Raw genomic sequence first — 17,700 nt, forward strand, 5'->3', positions numbered from 1 at the left:
AGAAATCTCTAAAACCCTTTTGTCTACTTAATATAGGAGATATTTAAAAATTAGGCTACACAAACCTGGCTCCTGTCACCATCTTGATGGTTCTTCTCTCCGTATTTCAACTCGGATATACTTGCCCAACTCTTCCTTTAAATTATTTCTCATCTGATATTCAGGGAATCTCAACTCTTACTTGTCCCTACTTCTAAACTCAGTTCCAGGCCTAATTTTTCCTATAAAATAAACATATGTCTGCTAATTGAACTCATAATCTTTGTAGAAGAGTTGTGCTCTGAAAAAATATTTTTCTCATGTTAAATTGGCATAGCATTAGTTGGCCTATGTATTCATGTGACACATTCTATAGAAACAACTCTAGTTACCTTTTTGCCTGTTATCGATGAGCTTGAGTTAAGATCTGCTGTAGAAGGAAGCTAGTTTCAAGGTCCGGTATAATGTGACGTTGTACAAACAATATTTTATTCTTTATGAAGGTGTCTGAGGGCAACTCAAAAGAGATATGGTATTTGGGAGAAATAGACAGTTTTAAATAAGTTCTAAAAATTTATAATTTTATCTAGTGATAAATGCTTTAAAAACATAAAAAGAAAAGCAATCATTTCCTTAACACAATTACTGCAAACTGTGCAAGGCTCTGTCATCAGCTTTTACATGGAAAGATTTCTATGTCTGTAAGAAGCCACCCATCAAGTGCTGATATCGATAATTCAGCTCTTGTTAGTGAAGTAAGGTAAAAACAGGAACAAACAATTTCAGAAGATGGCTTGCAACATTTGGTCTGTGAAAAAGTAATGTCTGCCCGTTTACCAGTTATGCCTTTATAAATTATTTCCCGTAGCAACTTTTAACAAAGCTTTTTTTTTTCTTTTGAATGTGAAAATCTTGTGACATAAACCTAAGTGTAATTATATAATATTTTAAGAAACAAGTTATTAATGGATAATTGAATAATATTGACAGCCTAAGGAATGAATCTAAAGAGGTTGACAGAACTGCAGATTTTGGTTTCAAGCTCATGTTTGTTTAATTTCTTTTTGGAATAAATCTAGAATTACAAACACAAACTTATGAAAATTTGTATATATGAGTCACATCATTAACATATCATTTTAGAGAGAAGGACTGTGTGGTAGATAGAGCTCCCTCTCCCCTCTCCCCTCTCCCCTCTCCCCTCTCCCCTCCCCCCTCCCCCGTCTCCCCTCTCCCCTCTCCCCTCTCCCCTCTTTCCACGGTCTCCCTCTGATGCCGAGCCGAAGCTGGACGGTACTGCTGCCATCTCAGCTCACTGCAACCTCCCTGCCCGATTCTCCTGCCTCAGCCTGCCGAGTGCCTGCGATTGCAGGCGTGCGCCGCCACGCCTGACTGGTTTTCGAATTTTTTTGGTGGAGACGGGGTTTCGATGTGTCAGCTGGGCTGGTCTCCAGCTCCTAACCGCGAGTGATCCGCCAGCCTCGGCCTCCCGAGGTGCCGGGATTGCAGACGGAGTCTCGTTAACTCAGTGCTCAATGGCGCCCAGGCTGGAGTGCAGTGGCGTGATCTCGGCTCGCTACAACCACCTCCCAGCCGCCTGCCTTGGCCTCCCTAAGTGCCGAGATTGCAGCCTCTGCCTGGCAGCCACCCCGTCTGGGAAGTGAGGAGCGTCTCCGCCTGACTGCCCATCGTCTGGGATGTGAGGAGCCCCTCTGCCTGGCTGCCCAGTCTGGAAAGTGAGGAGCGTCTCTGCCCAGCCGCCATCCCATCTAGGAAGTGAGGAGCGCCTCTTCCCGGCCGCCATCACATCTGGGAAGTGAGGAGCGTCTCTGCCCGGCCGCCCATCGTCTGAGATGTGGGGAGCACCTCTGCCCTGCCGCCCCGTCCGGGATGTGAGGAGTGTCTCTGCCCGGCCGCCCTGTCTGAGAAGTGAGGAGACCCTCTGCCTGGCAACCGCCCCGTCTGAGAAGTGAGGAGCCCCTCCGCCCGGCAGCCACCCCGTCTGAGAAGTGAGGAGCGTCCTCCCTCCTCATCTGGGAGGGAGGTGGGGGGGTCAGCCCCCCGCCTGGCCAGCCGCCCCGTCCGGGAGGTGAGGGGCACCTCTGCCCGGCTGCCCCTACCGGGAAGTGAGGAGCCCCTCTGCCCGGCCAGCTGCCTCGTCCGGGAGGGAGGTGGGGGGGTCAGCCCCCCGCCTGGCCAGCCGCCCCGTCCGGGAGGCGAGGGGTGCCTCTGCCCGGCCGCCCTGTCTGAGAAGTGAGGAGACCCTCTGCCTGGCAACCGCCCCGTCTGAGAAGTGAGGAGCCCCTCCGCCCGGCAGCCACCCCGTCTGAGAAGTGAGGAGCGTCCTCCCTCCTCATCTGGGAGGGAGGTGGGGGGGTCAGCCCCCCGCCTGGCCAGCTGCCCCGTCCGGGAGGTGAGGGGCACCTCTGCCCGGCTGCCCCTACCGGGAAGTGAGGAGCCCCTCTGCCCGGCCAGCCGCCCCGTCCGGGAGGGAGGTGGGGGGGTCAGCCCCCCTCCCGGCCAGCCGCCCCATCCGGGAGGGAGGTGGGGGGGGTCAGCCCCCCGCCCGGCCAGCCGCCCCGTCCGGGAGGGAGGTGGGGGGATCAGCCCCCCGCCTGGCCAGCCGCCCCGTCTGGGAGGGAGGTGGGGGGATCAGCCCCCTGCCCGGCCAGCCGCCCTGTCCAGGAGGTGGGGGGGGCGCCTCTGCCTGGCCGCCCCTACTGGGAAGTGAGGAGCCCCTCTGCCCGGCCAGCCGCTCTGTCTGGGAGGGAGGTGGGGGGGTCAGCCCCCGGCCCGGCCAGCCGCCCCGTCCGGGAGGGAGGTGGGGGGGTTAGCCCCCCGCCTGGTCAGCCGCCCCATCCGGGAGGTGAGGGGCGCCTCTGCCCGGCCGCCCCTTCTGGGAAGTGAGGAGCCCCTCTGCCCGGCCAGCCGCCCCGTCCGGGAGGGAGGTGGGGGGGTCAGCCCCCCGCCCGGCCAGCCGCCCCGTCCGGGAGGGAGGTGGGGGGGTCAGCCCCCCGCCCGGCCAGCCGCCCCGTCCGGGAGGGAGGTGGGGGGATCAGCCCCCCGCCCGGCCAGCCGCCCTGTCCGGGAGGTGAGGGGCGCCTCTGCCCGGCCGCCCCTACAGGGAAGTGAGGAGCCCCTCTGCCCGGCCAGCCGCCCCCTCCGGGAGGGAGGTGGGGGGGTCAGCCCCCCGCCGGGCCAGCCGCCCCGTCAGGGAAGTGAGGGGCACCTCTGCCTGGTCGCCCCTACTGGGAAGTGAGGAGCCCCTCTGCCCGGCCAGCCGCCCTGTCCGGGAGGGAGGTGGGGGGTCAGCCCCCTGCCCGGCCAGCCGCCCCGTCCGGGAGGGAGGTGGGGGGGTCAGCCCCCCGCCCGGCCAGCCGCCCCGTCCGGGAGGTGAGGGGCGCTTCTGCCCGGCCGCCCCTACTGGGAAGTGAGGAGCTCCTCTGCCCGGCCACCACCCCATCTGGGAGGTGTACTCAACAGCTCATTGAGAACGGGCCATGAAGACAATGGCGGTTTTGTGGAATAGAAAGGGGGGAAAGGTGGGGAAAAGATTGAGAAATCGGATGGTTGCTGTGTCTGTGTAGAAAGAGGTAGACATGGGAGACTTTTCATTTTGTTCTGTACTAAGAAAAATTCTTCTGCCTTGGGATCCTGTTGATCTGTGACCTTACCCCCAACCCTGTGCTCTCTGAAACATGTGCTGTATCCACTCAGGGTTGAATGGATTAAGGGCGGTGCAAGATGTGCTTTGTTAAACAGATGCTTGAAGGCAGCATGTTCGTTAAGAGTCATCACCACTCCTTAATCTCAAGTACCCAGGGACACAAACACTGCGGAAGGCCGCAGGGTCCTCTGCCTAGGAAAACCAGAGAACTTTGTTCACTTGTTTATCTGCTGACCTTCCCTCCACTATTGTCCTGTGACCCTGCCAAATCCCCCTCTGCGAGAAACACCCAAGAATGATCAATAAAAAAGAAAAAAAAAAAAATATCATTTTAGAAATGTTACTCTAGTTTTTTCTAAAATTATCCTTCTAAATAATCTTAACTATTATGTAATTAATTCAGAAAAATTGTATATAACACAATCATAATCAGAAAAATCACATTTTCTAGAGAAGAGCAACAACTATATTACAATATAAATAATAAGGTTGACTTATATTTGAAAATATTTTGTAAATGTTGTTTAAATAAATTGTAGTTAGCTCTCTGTGACATTTAGTATTCTGGATAATCCATGCTTCTCTTTCTTGCATCAGCATGCTTTAAAAGCAAACCAAATTGTATTTTTCCTTTTCAAAAGTTGACTTTTGCTAACCTACATAAGAGTAATAAAAATAAATATCAGTTTTAGTTAACATGTTATACTTTAATCCTTTAAATTCTATTTTTAAATATTTATATCTCTACTATCATAGCTTAAATATAAATTGAGATGGACTTTATTTGGTGAATTCTGTTTTCTTGTCAATTGTATAACTAATATACAAACTTGACTGAAGAAAATATCTTTGCTCTGCAATAATTCTAACTGTGTTAAATAATGTAAATGCCCAGACATAATGAATGTTCTTTACTTTCTATAAAATGGTAGTAATACTAGTGGTAGTAGTGGGAGCAGTATTAGTGGTAGCAAGTAATAAGCATTGGTATAACTTTAAGTTATACAAAAATATTGACATATTTTGACGTATTCCTTATCTCATTTATGAAAAGTGTGCTTTTCCACCAAGATTATTTGGTAGAACTCCAAACGAGTTTTCTGACCTTCATATTTACATTCTTTGTATTATGCTAGATGTTGTTGGCGGTAGTAGGCAAGGTTTAATAGTCTTGATTTTATCCAATGAAGAAGCTGAAATCATGGGAAGTCAGTGAGGCATTCACTAAAATTCATTTATTCTACATACATAATTTGTGGCAATTTGCTAGTTGCTGCAAAGGAACAAGAATATATCAGCTACAGTTTCATGGTAAGCATTCTAAATATTTTCACATAACAAATGCCCATTTTAAGTAAAAATAGTCTTTTCCACAAAAATTAAAAAACCCAAAGGAATTTATAAAACATTGTTTTTGATATTCATGCAAAATTATGAAAACCATGAATATTTAAAATCTTGTTTTTGCTTTTTTGATATAAGGTTACTGGAGTATTTGTTAGACATTGTAATTTATTAAATATTGCCTTAATGCCAAGAGTTAAAAGTGACATTCTAATGGTCCATGGCAAGTGTCTGTTTAGATATAAGGAAGAATGAATACTCCATAGCCTTTGGAGTTAATATGTGATCCAAGAACTAGCGATCAATAGCAAGTAGGTGCTAGATAAAAATGCAGACTTTCAGGTCCTTCTCCAGCCTTACTGAATCAGAATCTGTATTTTAACAAAATAATTCCTATGCTAATAATGCACTAGCCCTGTTATGGTTTGGCTCTGTGTTCGCACCCAAATCTCACCCTGAATTGTAGTTCCCATAATCCCCACATGTTGTAGGAGGGACCCAGTGGGAGGTAATTTAATCATGGGGGGGCAATTACCCTTATGTTGATCTTGTGATAGTGAGTGAGTTCTCATGAGATCTGGTGGCTTTATAAGGGACTTTCTCCCCTTTTGCTCAGCAGCTTTCCTTCCTGCCATCATGTGAAGAAGGATGAGTTTGCTTTGCCTTCGCCATGATTGTAAGTTTCCTGAGGCCTCCCCAGTCCTATGGAACTGTGACTCAATTAAAGCTCTTTCCTTTATACATTACCCAATCTCAGGTATTGCTTTATTAGCAGTGTGAGAATAGACTAATAGAGTAAATTGATACCACGGGGGATGGGGAGGGGCGGTGGGGTGTGCTACTGTAAAAATACCTGAAAATGTGGAAGCGGCTTTGGAACTGGGTAACAGGCAGAGATTGGAACAGTTTGGAGGGCTCAGAAGAAGAAAGAAAAATGTGGGAAATTTTGGAAATTCCTAGAGACTTAGAGGGCTCAGAAGACAGAAAGATGTGGGAAAGTTTGAAACTTCTTAGAGACTTGTTGAATGGCTTTGACTAAAATGCTGATAGTGATATGGACAATGAAGTCCAGGCTGAGGTGGTCTCAGATGGAGATGAAGAACTTGTTGGAAACTGGAGTAAAGGTGACTCTTGTTATGCTTTAGCAAAGAGGCTGCGCTTGCCCTAGAGATCTGTGGAAATTTGAACTCAAGAGAGATGATTTAGGATATCTGGCAGAAGCAATTTCTAAGCTGCAAAGCGTTCAAGAGGAAGCAGAGTAAAAAGTTTGGAAAATTTGCAGCCTGACAATGCAATAGGAAAGAAAAACCCATTTTCTGAGGAGAAAGTCAAGCTGGCTGCAGAAATTTGCATAAGTAACAAGGAGCCAAATGTTAGTCATCAGGACAAGGGGGAAAATGTCTCCAGGGCGTATCAGAGACTTCTATGGCAGCCCCTCCCATCACAGGCCTGGGGGCATAAGAGGTAAAAATAGTTTCGTGGGCCATGCTCAGGGCACTGATGCTTTGCGTAGTCTTGGGACTTGGTCCTCTGTGTCCCAGTGGTGGCCAAAAGGGGCCAATGTACAGCTCAGGGCATTGCTTCAGTGGGTTCAAGCCCCAAGCCTTGATGCCTTCAACATGGTATTGGGCCTGTGGGTGCATGGAAGTCAAGAACTGAGGTTTGGGAACCTCCGCCTAGATTTCAGAGGACGTCCGGTTTTATACCTGTATGTCCAGGCAGAAGTTTGGTGCAGGGGTGGAGCTCTCATGGAGAACCTCTGCTAGGGCAGTGCAGAAGGGAAATCTGGGGTCAGAACCTCCACACAGAGTACCCACTTGGTCACTGCCTAGTGGAGCTGTGAGAGGAGGGCCACCATCCCCCAGACCCCAGAATGGTATATTCACTGAGAGCTTGCACCATGCGCCTGGAAAAGCTGCAGACACTCACTGCCAGCCTGTAAAAGCAGCCAGAAGGGGGGCTGTGGGTTGCAAAGCCACAGGGGTAGAGCTGCATAAGACTGTGGGAGCCCATCTTTTGCATCAGCATTCCCTGGATGTGAGACATGGAGTCAAAGGAGATCATTTCAGAGCTTTAAGATTTGGCTGCCCTGCTGGATTTTAAACTTGCATGGGTCCTATAGCCCCTTTGTTTTAGCTAATTTCTCCCATTTGGAATGGCTGTATTTACCCAATGCCTGTACCTCCAGTGTATCTAGGAAGCAATTAACTTGCTTTTGATTTTACAGGCTCATAGGTTGAAGGGACTTGCCTTGTCTCAGATGAGACTTTGGACTGGGACTTTTGGGTTAATGCTGGAATGAGTTAGGACTTTGGGGGACTGTTAAAAGGGCATGATTGTGTTTTAAAATGTGAGGACATGAGATTTGGGAGGGGCCAGAGGTAGAATGATATGGTTTGGCTCTGTGTCCCCACCCAGATCTTACCTTGAATTGTAGTTCCCATAATCCCCACATGTTGCGGGAGGGACTCAGTTGGAGGTAATTTAATCATGGGGGCATTTGCCCTCATGCTGTTCTCGTGATAGTGAGTTCTCATGATATCTAGTGGTAGGCCGTATAGGTAATAAGAGGATAAATTATGGATTTATTAGAAGTAGTATGGTCTAAAACTATACTGGATATTGAGAAAACAGTTTGAGGGCTGAATATGCAACTATTTAGTAGCTGTATATTCTTTGGCAAAGAAGATAACCAAATGAGACTTAGCATCTTCATTTGTAAGACATGAGAATTAGACTAGATGTTCCTAACTTGTTTCCATTTCTTACTTGCATTTATTTTTCTAATTGGTATATAATTGACTAATGATATCTACAGATATTTATAATATTTATGTGCAGTTAAGTGATTTATAAAACAATTAACTTCTTTGAAATAAGTGTGGTCCAGCTTATTTCCCCTTGGGTCAGAACATCTGTTAAAATTTTAGCAAATATTGGCCCTTGATTTTAGATATGGGGTTTCATTGGTAACACAATTCTTTTAACAATCTCAGTAAGCTATTGATTTACTTGTATTGTTGGATATTATGGTATTAACCAATACCACAGTTCATGTCCAAACATGATTCTCCAATCTAGTCTTCACCTAGAAGATTTCCAGCATTTCCAGCATGAGTCTTGGCACTTTGGTCATTGCATTTCCCTTCACTTCTTGTGTCTTCTTCCTACTACGCAATGAGCTAGAGATGAGAATGGGTTATTTGCCTCCAGGCTCTTTCCCAGAAATGAGTTTTCATATAGATGTTATTTACTTTATTAGGCAACCAGTGCCCCACAGCACATATTTAAGGTATCCAAAAGGATGCCTGGGAAGTACCTGGGAGAGTTTCCCTTTTCCCAATTCTGTGGCTCTTCTCTGTCCCAAATCATATCTCACGTTCTGCTTTTTAATCTCTCTAACGTGGTCTACACTGACTTTAATTTAGAGCAGAAAATTCATCGTTTGTAAGCCTCAAAATTACTTGTTATTCAGACTAGCTAAATAAATAGCTGGCTGTCTGATCGAGGCTATGTTCTCTATACCTTTCATTATCAGATGGGCCTGGATTACAGCTTTTCCAGGAAGTTTTTATTGACGATGTCAAGAAATATGTGAAACCCTTTAGACCTTGGTATTCTTCTAAATTGATCTCTAAACTCTTTCCTGAGTAGGAGCATTTTTTTGTTGTTGTTGTTGTTTTGTTTTGTTTTTTGAGACGGAGTCTCGTTCTGTCGCCCAGGCTGGAGGGCAGTGCCCTGATCTCAGCTCACTGCAAGCTCTGCCTCCCGGGTTCACGCCATTCTCCTGCCTCAGCCTTCTGAGTAGCTGGGACTACAGGCGCCCGCCACCACGCCAGGCTAATTTTTCTTTTGTATTTTTAGTAGAGAAGGGGTTTCACCATGTTATCAGGATGGTCTCGATCTCCTGACCTCGTGATCCTCCTGCCTCAGCCTCCCAAAGTGCTGGGAGTACAGGCGTGAGCCACTGCGCCCAGCCGAGTAGGAACATTTTTTAAGACCTTTTTAAATAATAGGTGGCAGCTTGACATCTTCCTTGGCTATTGCTTCCTTGGCTATTGCTTTACATGCATGATGAATGTTTCAACCAAGGATGGAGGGACTCCTCACTATTCAGCACTGTACCTTCTAAATATTGTTAATTATTCCTGAAAGAAAGATTTGATAGGATATTGCATCTATAGAACAAGAAAAGGCTGCCATTTTCTTGTTCTATAGATGGAATATCTTCTCAAATCTATACATACATATGTGTATTATATAAACAGCAGCCTTTGCTGCTGCTTATCTTATTGTATAAAATAGAAATATATATGAGCATTTATATATTTTCATTATATATACTATACGTATAACAAGATAATGCTCCTAAAGTTAAAATGGAAGTTGCTGAAGAGTCATATTCAGTAGGAGGGCTGAAAAATCTATTAGTCATCCATAGGATAAATTGATCCATTTGAGAATATTTACCAGCATACTGATGAGACAAAGAAATGGAAAATGAGAAAATGTAAGAGACCTGGAGACCAGTTATGGAGTATCCAATATCAGGCTAGTAAAAATTTTAGAAGGAGAAAATAAAGCTAGAAGAGGAAAGTATATGTAAGATAAATTTTCAGATTTTTAGAAGAGTCAATCTAATGCAAAGGAACAACTAAAATGAAGTAGTAACAACAATGTTCAAAAACAACATGGAAAAAAAAAAACCTTACACATATAGACACCATCCTTCCCCCTTCCTCATCCACATACACCCCATCCACTGAAATGGTGACATTGCAGATCTTCAAGGCTTAAGAGAAAATCCAAAAACTTCCAGAAAACAAAAACAAATGAGCTGTCTTCTAAATATAGGGATGACTTTATTTAAAGTCTGTTTAGACTTCAAATTAGCAATACTAAATGGCAGAAGATAATAAAACTAAGACTTCAAAATTTGGGAAGTTATTTTAAGATGCATTCTACTAAAGCAACATAAAATTTGAGATAAATGAACAATTGTACTTCAGAATTAGTGGAAGAAAGCCTGGAATATAAAAAATTAAACTCCAGGATAACAGCAAATACAGAAGGTTGTAGGGAATTGGTTCAAGTTAGAATATTAAGTTTGGGGCTGATCTGAAGGTAGTGAATTATCTCAGTCAATTGTTCACAGTCAGTTACAGATTGAGCTCCTTGTTCTACTCTTTCCTTTTTCCCTTCTTCTCACTACTGCACTTGATAGTCTTAAAAAAAGAATATTGGAGACTATTATTTTAAGTGAGGTAACTCAGGAATGGAAAACCAAACATTGTATGTTCTCACTCATAGGTGGGAGCTAAGCTACGAGGATGCAAAGGCATAAGAATGACACAATGGACTTCGGGGATTCATGGGGAAAGGGTTGGAAGGGGGTGAAGGATAAAAGACTACAAACAGGGTACAGTGTATACTACCCAGCTGATGGGTGCACCAAAATCTCGCAAATCACCACTAAGGAACTTACTCATGTAACCAAACTTCACCTGTTCCCCAATAAACTATGGAAGTAAAATGAAAAAAGACTAATTTATTAAAAAATATTAAGTTTGGGGTTTTAAAATAAAGTTAGAAGCCGTTACATAAATTACATGGATAAGAATCTAGAAATTCTTGAAGAGTTGTGGGCACAGGTCTTCTGCCAACAGCAACAAAAAAGAAAACTAATTTGAACTTCTGGAAAAGATAAAGTTGTAAAAAATATTCCCAAAGTGAAGCAAGTAAAAATGTGGCATACTTTTAGAAAAATTAAGCAGCTATATACTGGTTATATGACTCAGGAAAAAGAACAGGTCCTATTGATAGTCTAAATTTATGTGAAATGGTTTTGGATTTATAATAGATAAGGCTCCAGCCATTTTCCCATGATGTAATGTTGTTTTTTTCCTGTAAAGTATGTTATTTTTATAAGATATTTTGATTGTGTTAAAACATTTCTGTTTCAGTTTCCTTAAAATATCTATATTTTATTCTTGTAGTTTGTTTTTTAGACACTTGAGCTGGCTTTTCATTTTTATGAGATTCCTTACTATGTTATTTTTGTAGAAAAATTGAACTATGCTCATTTACTGAATGAATAATTAAAAAGTATATATTAGTAACACCTACCAGTTAATATTTTCACAATTGTTTTAATGAAAGGAATGTTTTAGGAAATAATTTTAATTATAAACAGTTATCTAAGTTTCAGTAATTATTTAATCCCATATATCAATTGATATCTATTTTACTCAAAAAGAGTTATTAAATATATAATACATATAAGCAGAAATAAAAATTTGAAATCTATCATCTATCTGAAATCTATGGCATAAAGTATCTAATGTACAACATGAAGACTATATTTAGTAATATTGTATTGTATACTGGTAATTTGCCAAGAGAGTACATTTTAGGTACTCTTACTAACACAAAAAGGAGAGGCAACTATATGTTAAGCAACTGTTAACTTGCTTAACTGTAGTAATCACTTCACTGTGTGCATATATATGAAGATAAGTATATCAAAACATGCTGCAAACTTTAAATATATACAACAAAATAGCTATAAAAACAATTGAATAATTTTTTTCAAAATACATACAAACTAATTTAGGAATAAAAACATTTAAAGTAAAAAGAAACTCTTGAAATCTTAGCAATAATTTTAAAAAGATATTATAATATTATATGGTGTTATATTAATGATATTAAAATAATTAATTGCTTTATAATATTATAATATAAATCCTGTAAATGAGCTTGGATTCAGTGATTCCCTGGTCATTACATATTTAGGTTGCTTCTAAAACTTTAATACTATTAAGAATAAGAGTTCTGTTTCACAGCTCATATATCTTTCTCCTCATATTTTTGATTAATGCTAATACCTGGAAGCAGAACGAGTCTGAGTACAAACAAATATCAGGCTGTATGTATTGGCTAGACAGTATTTTAAAAATTGTATACTGAATTATACTATTATCCAAGGTTATAAAGATTTGGTCCCTGTAGACCTTCATAAGAATTGACTATTATTTCGAAAAGGTAAATTTGTTAAACTTAAAATGGTAAAAGATAGCTGTTTTCTTTTATAAATTTAGTGGTCACTTTTTTATTTTATTACTTACTGATCCCGACTTAATAAGTATTTTAAAAATTGCATTCTTTTAATTGCTATTTATGCCTTTGTTCTGTTTTTTCTGTTATTTAGTTGCATGGTTTTCTTTTTGATTTGTACATCCTATATATAGCAAAGATAATTTTTTGGTGACATTTAATTTCAATTACTAAGTTGTTTTAAATATTATTTACAATATTTTTAACCTGAGATAGTTTTGATTTTTAAGTAACCATTTTTGTTACTTCTTACATGTTTTGTACACATAAGTTCCTTCTGTCTCAATATCTAGTTAATTTTGAGGTGTTCAGTTTTTCTATTTTTATAATTTAAATCCATATGAAAGTCAAATTTAAATAGCACAACTTTAGGGTCTTATTCTTGGTTGCAAGCAAGTAAAATACATTGATTTGAGCAGGAAATAAATTTATTGATTTCTGAAAAGGCAGCAGAACTAGAATTGGAAAAGAATCAGGAATAAAAGAGCTGTGGCTGCAGCTAGCATCACAGTGAAAATATCACATACTTCTCCCTTGGGGACGTTGTGCTTTCTGTTGCTAAAAACAGAGCAGACACATCCTGTACCACCTGCCACTGCTAGGCTTGGATGCTGATCTTGATTACTTATAGCTGTTGCCTCTGCCCACAGAAATTGTTGCTTCTGTTGCTGCTGTCTCCACTGGACTGGGTACTCTCCAGTTCCTATGGATTAGTTCAGTACAAAATCTTAGTTTGTGATCAGGACTGGTCATTTACTCATGTCTAGAACTTACTATATATCACGCTGTTTAAAAATGTGTTATTTTTGAGTCATTTTTGAGCCCAGATTTTTTGTTATTTCAAGCCAAAAATATCTCAACAGGAACAAAATGTAGATAAAAAAATGAGATGTTCCAAATAACAGACCTAAAATGTAGACTTGGGGGCATGGAGGAGATTGGGTAGTAAGGATCCTTTGTTTGCAATGTGGAAGTTGATGGCCATCACAAAGTGACATGAAGTATTTGAGTGCACTGTTTCCTGCTGCGTTTGGCTATACAAAATACCTGTCTAACAATACTGGAGCAGAAAGAAAAAGTAGGGTATTATGGTGTATTAGTATTTTTCAGTCTTTGTAGGTCTGGTAAAGAGATTAAGTGAGGTGGTCCATCCAAATGCCGAAAAAGAAATAAAATATTTGTCTTCCTCAGAGAGGATCTCTCTACCTATTGTCTACATCTGAGCTAACTTTGTGTCCACCAGTCTGCCAAAATGGAGAAAGCTGAATTCCAAGCTAAAATTAGGATAGGCAAAGTCAGAAAAATAGGAAACTTAGCTAGAAAACAAAACCAAAACCAAAAACAAACAACCCTAAATTCCTAGGCCTCGACCAAGCATCTTCTCTTAATCATTCTCTTCCCAGAAAAAATCCAAACCAAACCAAAACAAAAATCAGGGTTGCTATGAAAACCAGTTATAATGCAAAGCAGGTTGCATTTATAGTTTCCCCACCCAATGCTACTTTAACAGTTATTTCAAGGTAGAGTCAGGACAGTCAGAAAATGAAGCCACTCACAGAAGTACCTGTATGGTGGGGCATGGACATTTAAAGATTCAAAACTATGATAATTACTTTGATCATCCATACTAGCTCTTGGAATTAGGGGAAGACCAAAAGACTGATAAAGGTACTGATGGATTGCTGTATTGTCAAAAAGAGATCCCAAGGCTGAGTGATGATAATCTAAAAAGTTCAATACCTAAGGCAAATTTTATCAGAATTTATCACCAAGCTTCACTCTCCCCTGCCCCTGCAAAGGCTCTTAGGGCTCCTTGGTCCCATGTCAGATGTGGCCTAGGAGGACAAATCCAGGGTCTTTGAAGGGTGATGGGCAGGAGAGTCCACATGAGAAAGCAAAATACCAAGCAGTTTCTGTTGTTTGCCTGCAAATACCATTCCATCCCATTTCCTACTTTCTAAATGTAAATTGTGAAATATTCCCCATATTGTTGAAGTATCCATTCCTCCCCCACCTTCCCAGATGCCTCTGGGGATACCTATTTTGTCCTCCACTCCCTGGGTTGGAAGTTGAATATTTACTTCTGTTTTCGTCATCTCAGCACTCTTCACAGAAATTCATTTAGGAATGGGCAAGTGAACTGATTATGGCCAGGAAAATATGAGAAGAAGTTCACTGGTGGGCTTTTGAGAAAAATTTAATTATTCTTAAGAAAGAGGCACAAGAAGAAAATGGTCTCTTGGCCGTCTCTGAAAGTTTCCAAGTGTGTCTATATGATCTTCTAAGAATTTCTATAGTTATCTGTTAACCAAACTGAGGTTGAAGCCAAGATGAAGAGAGAGGCAGAGCCAATACCGAGGTTTATGGAGAAGGGAATTCAGAGGTTACCTTCACTTAAACCATCTTCCTGGATTGAAAGCTGTATGAAGTATTTCCTCTTTTCTATTACTTGTGGCCTTTAAAAATATCCTAACTGAACATTCTAATGGCACATAGAGTACAACATGATCACAGCTTAAAGTCAAACAGAATCATTGTTACATGGTGAGGATTTGTAGTAACTTAATATGAGTTTTCTCTTAGCTAAATAAGAAGATCTGTCTCTTATAGATTATAGATCTGAATCAGCAGAATATTTTTAAACTTATGATTAATGAAAGATGTTTTGAGATAAATTTTAATGTGCATTATATATGCATTATATATATAATGCACATTATGTGTGCATTATATATATTTCAGGAAAAGGGTAAAGAGAAAGACAGGAAGAAAACAAACTGCAGAGAGGAGAAGGCAAGAGAATGCAAGAGAAAGGAGAAGGGACAGTCATAATGCAAGAGAAGGAAGAAAAGACAGTCATATTTACTGTATGATGTTCTTTACCTGAATTACTTTATTCAAATTAACAAGGTGAAATACATTATATTTTAAACATTATAAACACCTCATATAATATGCATTACCAAGTATCAAATATTTTGTGAATTTTAAGTGGTAACATATTTGAAAGAATGAAAGATTAATCAATTTTTTTGCACTGTAATGCTGAATTAAGTGAAATTTTAAAATCAAAGTCATTAAGGGAGATTTCAAAATAGAACAGGTTGATTGACATACTACCAAGATAATTTCAGGATTCAGAAAAGCTGATAGGTATTGAAAGGAAATATAAATTAATTTTTTTTGTGAGAAATATCTTTTGATCCTATAAGGCACTTCTGGCCATATTCCTTAGTCAAACTGATGGTTGAGTTATATCATGCTAACAGGATGTCTTTTTCATTAAGCATAATCTTTTCATGAAATTCAAACAAAATCTAAATTTAATTAAAATACAAAAGTGTACAGACTTTTAAAAGGAAAGAAATACTACATAAGTTCATAATTAAAATCATTAAAGCAGCACTGGACTGTTTGAAGCTGATGAGCTATAGCTCTAGCAAATGCTATCTGATTATTCAGGAAGGAGGAAGATCTTCATATGATCCTGTTAGTATATAAAATTTTGGTTGGCATTGAGTTTGCTGGATAGTTACCTATTGCATTGCAACCACAAGAACACAAACAAACTCGAATTGATGATATTCATACTGTTGCTAAACTGAAAATCTTAATCAGCTTCCTAAAATGGCCAGTATTTAAAATTTGGGGGCAAACCTGTTTATAATTGTATATATGTGTGTTTACTGAATTTTTAATAGGAAAATGTGAGCAACATTGTCTTCTAGTCAAAATTCTTAGTGTTCATGACTAGGAAAAATTTATTCTACATTAAAATAAAGTCCAATATGCTTGAAATTCTTATAGGTGTTTTCTGAAATCTACTGCTTAAATCAATAAATGTACTATTAATTACAGAAAAAAATTGTTGTCTTTTCATTATCAGGCCATAACTGCTCTCTCAAAATTTCAAGTCAATGCCAGTGTAGTTTTTCACACTTATGTACATTTTCATTTTTACACTGGTGTCTGACTAACATAATACTAATGATGCTAATGTCTGCAGCCAGCTATCTGTTTACCTCTTCCACAGTCTCAACCCACATTGAAGGTACCTAAGAATTTATCTTACTGGAGGGCCATTAACAGAGTTAGACCAAATTCAAATCCCATTAATGGTCCTGCTCAATTTGTGGCAGATGTTTCAGAATTCATGGCATACTGCCCTCAATTAAATGAAAGTGACTGTATTTTAAGTTTGACTTAAAGTTGAGCAGTAAGTAGAATATGGTGCAATACCTTCATTATGATTATAGACCAAGAAGAGACTCTTCAGTCATATTATTGTAAAACTATTCTTAAACACTTTTAATCTGATCTCCTGTTGTATGCCTGCTATATATTTGTAAAAAATTACAAATTAGCAACTTTTTTTCCAAGTCATAATCATTTCCTAAAATGAGAAATACTAATTAAAAAAATCTTGGCATAAAAGCAAATGAAATTTAATTACTGTCATTAAGGACTGATTGTTCATCTAGCTCAGCCCAGTGTTAAAAACAGGTGTTTTATTCAGGAGTCCTAGTTGGATAGACTATCTCTGTAGTGTTTCTCACAATTTATCTCTGCTTTTCCATTCCTACTCCCACCATCATTATTCATTTATTATTACCAATTTCATTTAATATTTACAGAGTTAAATATGTTAATTTTTATTTATCCTCATAACAATACTGAACTCTCTATTATCCTAGATTACAAAGGAGAAATCTGGAAAGGAATCTACAAAGGCTGAAAAAATTATTCAAAACACTCAACAAAGGGTAGAGACTGTATTTCAACCTCAAATCTTATTAATTTGCAAGTTCATGTTCTTATTGATCCTACTCTTTACAGCTAAAGATTTGCAACAACTTTCTAAAATCATACTGTAAATTTACAGATTTCTATCAGATTATCACAATAATTTACTTATTGTCAACTTCTCTGAAATGTTTACTAGTTTCCTACTGGCTACTGGATTACATAAAATAATCATCCATGCATTCATATTCCTATTTGTTGGGGCTCAAAAGATAATACTTTAAAGTATGGTGGTTTGGTATGCTGAGAACTTTGAACTGTAGGACCCTCGAAGGGCCTTAGAAGCAAAGCCTCTTTTCTGACCCTTCTTTCTCCTGTTTACCTTTCTCCCCCAAGCTAGGCCTTAGAAACAAGGATTCCTCTTCCCTGAGGTGGGTCACATTTTATGGCATAGAGCCAGCCATAAAAGCTAGGGATATAACTCTAACCCCACCTTTCTGTGTAAGTGCTTCCCCTAAAAAAATTTTCTGACCTACCTTGTGTGAAAGTAGATCATAAGACCCTCATTCCAGAAGGGGTTCTGCCTTATATCTACGATGAAGGAAGACCACACAGAGAAGCCAAGAATCCAGACAGGCCTCACCAGGCTTCTCCACTAATTCTGTAACTGTTAGAGCATTCCCTTTGTGTCCAATCACATTTCCACACACTGTTCACTCTTTACCAAATCTAAGAGTAAAACTACACAGTGTTCCCTTCAGTCTTCATTCTGAAGGATCCTGTGTCACGTAAGACTCTGATTAAATAAATATGTTGTGTTTTTCCCTTGTTGAGTTGTCTTTTCTTATTAA

General features: G+C 40.3%; 1 protein-coding gene across 6 annotated transcripts in view; it reads left to right on the plus strand.

The window, feature by feature from the left end:
- The window catches only part of CSNKA2IP (casein kinase 2 subunit alpha' interacting protein), a 138,277-nt gene that overhangs the window by 91,100 nt on the left and 29,477 nt on the right, over positions 1 to 17,700 (plus strand). For 2 of the 6 annotated variants that reach the window (XM_055110165.1, XM_055110164.1), the window contains 2 exons: positions 4,783 to 4,957; positions 5,610 to 5,666. The exons of 3 other annotated variants lie outside the window; for them this stretch is intronic. The gene's annotated coding sequence lies outside the window, so the exon portion shown is untranslated. Of the gene's footprint in view, positions 1 to 4,782; positions 4,958 to 5,606; positions 5,667 to 17,700 lie in introns of all 6 variants that reach the window. One more of the 6 variants, XM_055110162.1, reaches the window with a different exon arrangement.

This window comes from Pan paniscus, chromosome 2, assembly GCF_029289425.2.
Source record: "Pan paniscus chromosome 2, NHGRI_mPanPan1-v2.0_pri, whole genome shotgun sequence".
Classification (NCBI taxonomy): domain Eukaryota; kingdom Metazoa; phylum Chordata; class Mammalia; order Primates; family Hominidae; genus Pan; species Pan paniscus.